This window comes from Pristis pectinata, chromosome 15 (genome assembly GCF_009764475.1).
Source record: "Pristis pectinata isolate sPriPec2 chromosome 15, sPriPec2.1.pri, whole genome shotgun sequence".
Classification (NCBI taxonomy): Eukaryota; Metazoa; Chordata; class Chondrichthyes; order Rhinopristiformes; family Pristidae; genus Pristis; species Pristis pectinata.
In genome coordinates this window covers 5,176,008-5,178,657 of record NC_067419.1, presented here as the reverse complement: position 1 = coordinate 5,178,657, position 2,650 = coordinate 5,176,008, and positions in this window count along the sequence as shown.

The window sequence follows — 2,650 nt, the reverse complement described above, 5'->3', positions numbered from 1 at the left end:
CATTGGAACCGGCAGTCGGCAACTCAGTATATTGTCCAGCACACAATTCCTGTCTGTCACAATTAAAGTTCCACAATCAAACCTCTGCCACGCTCAAACCTCTGAGCTGTGTTGCCACACTCAGACCTCTGCATCACACCATAACACAATTTGTCACACTGAAACCTCTCTGCAACATGCTCATGGGCGACACAGTGAAACTACTAGTAGATCCGCTGCCTCACAGTTCCAGTGACCCAGGTTACTTACCTTGGGCGCTGTCTGTGCGGAGTTCGCACATTCTTTCTGTGACCGCGTGGGTTTCTTCTGGGTGCTCCGATTTCCCCCCACATCCCAAAAAATGTGCAGGCTGGTGGGTTAATTGGTCACTGTAGACTGTCCCTAGTGTGTAGGTGAGGGGTGGAATCTGGGAGGAGTTGAGGGGAATGTGGGGAGAATAAAATGGGTTAGGCTAGGATTAGTGTAAAGATGGGTAGACGGTCGGCATGGACTTGATGGGCTAAAAGGCCTGTTTCCATGCTGTATGGCTCTGTGACCTCCATGTCATTGCTATGTCACACTTGCCCCTCAACATCAAAATTCAAGTGTCACACTCAGTACTCTGCATCATGATTTATGTTCCTCCCAAACCCATGGTACCTTTTCTTGACCACACTCAATCCTTGACCACGCATCATCTCACATTCAGACCCTTGTATCACATGTAGTCCTTGGTGTTCAAGGGATTGCAAGTTTACGGTGCTGGATCGGCCACCAATCAGGTAGCTGATTGTCCTGGGAGACATCAAGCTTCTTGAGAGTTGTTGGAATTAACCATCAACTTATCACACTCCTAGCTTGTGCCTAGTGGACGGTGTAAAGCTCTGGGAAGTCAGGAAGTGAGTCCGTCACCAGAGGCTACCCAGCCTCTGATCTACTCTTATAGACACAGAATCTATGTGGCTGGTTGAGTTTCTGGCCGGTGGTGACCCCCAAGATGTAGTAATGGTAATGGGTTTGAATGTCAAAAGAGGTGGGGAGAAGCTTTCTCTTGTTGGTGGTAACCATTGCCTGCCACTTGTTTGGTACAAAAGTTACTAACGTTGATCAACCTGAATTTGAATGTTGCCAGATTTTGCTACAGTTGGGCATGGACAACTTCATTATCTGAGGAGTTTTAATGGAAGTGGATATTGTGCAGTCATTCCTATTTGGACACTGCCTGACTCCTGAACATCTCGCACAACGTCCTTGAGCTGGGATGATTGACCCACAACAACCAGCAGTGTGACCTCCAACAACGTGGTGAACAAGTTGCTTGCTCAGGATTAGTGCACAATTAAATTGTTGGCGAGTTTTTAATCGGGAATAGTGAGGGCTGGACTGCGCAGGCGCGTGACGTCGGCAGGTAAGGTGCGGGCAGTTTAAAAAGCAAACCGTCATATCCAGCGGGCAGCGTCGGAGCAGGCAGCTGAGTAAGAGGGAGCAGAGTGGTCGGGCTTTGGCTCAAGGGGCTTCGGCGTAAAGGGGCAAGGCAGGTGAGTAGCTGGTAAAGGTTAGGTTTACCTGTTATCTGTTATAAAGTTTTAAGTAGAAAAACTAGGGTAAAGGTTAGGTTTACCTGTTATCTGTTATAAAGTTTTAAGTAGAAAAACTAGGGGGAAATAAGAATTAGTTCTGATGGAGGACATGGTGGTGTGCTGCAGCTGCTTGATGTGGGAGCTCGTGGACCTTGCTGCGGTCCACGATGGCCACATCTGCAGTTAAGTGGTTGAGGCTGGAGGAACTTCGGCTCAAAATCGATGAGCTGGGGTTGCAGCTTCAAACACCGTGCAGCACCACAGGGAGGGGGAGAGTTATGTACATACTGTTCATAAGGAGACGGTCACCCCCCTTACAGCAGGTACTTCTGGAGTCCAGGAAGTAGATAGAACGGTGACTGTCAGGGGAAGGAAAAGGAAAAAGAAAACGAACAGGCAGATAGAGCAGAGGACCCCGGAGGCTGTTCCCCTCAGTAACAGGTTTTCCGCTTTGGAGGCTGTTGAGGGAGATGACCTGCCGGGGCCTAGCAGCAGTAGCCAGGTCTTATGGCGCTGGACCGGTCCTGCTGCTCAGAAGGGAAGGGAGGAGAGGAGGAGGGCAGTAGTGATAAGGGACTCACTAGTCAGAGAAACAGATAGGAGGTTCTGTGGCAGTGAGCATGAATCCCAGATGGTATGTTGCCTCCCAGGTGCCAGGGTGCGGGATGTCACTGATCGGGTCCACAGGATTCTAGAGCGGGAGGGAGAACAGCCAGAAGTTGTGGTTCATGTTGGTACCAATGACATAGGTGGGAAGAGGGATGAGGTCCTGAAAAATGAGTTTAGCGAGCTAGGCAGAACAGGACCTCGAGGGTAACGATCTCGGGATTGCTGCCAGTGCCACGTGATAGTGAAGAGAGGAATAGGAGGAGATAACAAGTAAATGTGTGGCTGAGAAGTTGGTGCAGGAGGGAGGATTTTAGATTTTTGGATCATTGGGATCTCTTCTGGGGAAGGTGGGACCTGTACAGAGAGGACGGGTTACATCCGAACCTGAGGGGGGCCAATATCCTTGCGGCCAGGTTTGCTAGGGTGGTCAGGAGGGTTTAAACTAGATTGTGAGGGGGAAGGGAACCGGAGGAGTAGGTCAG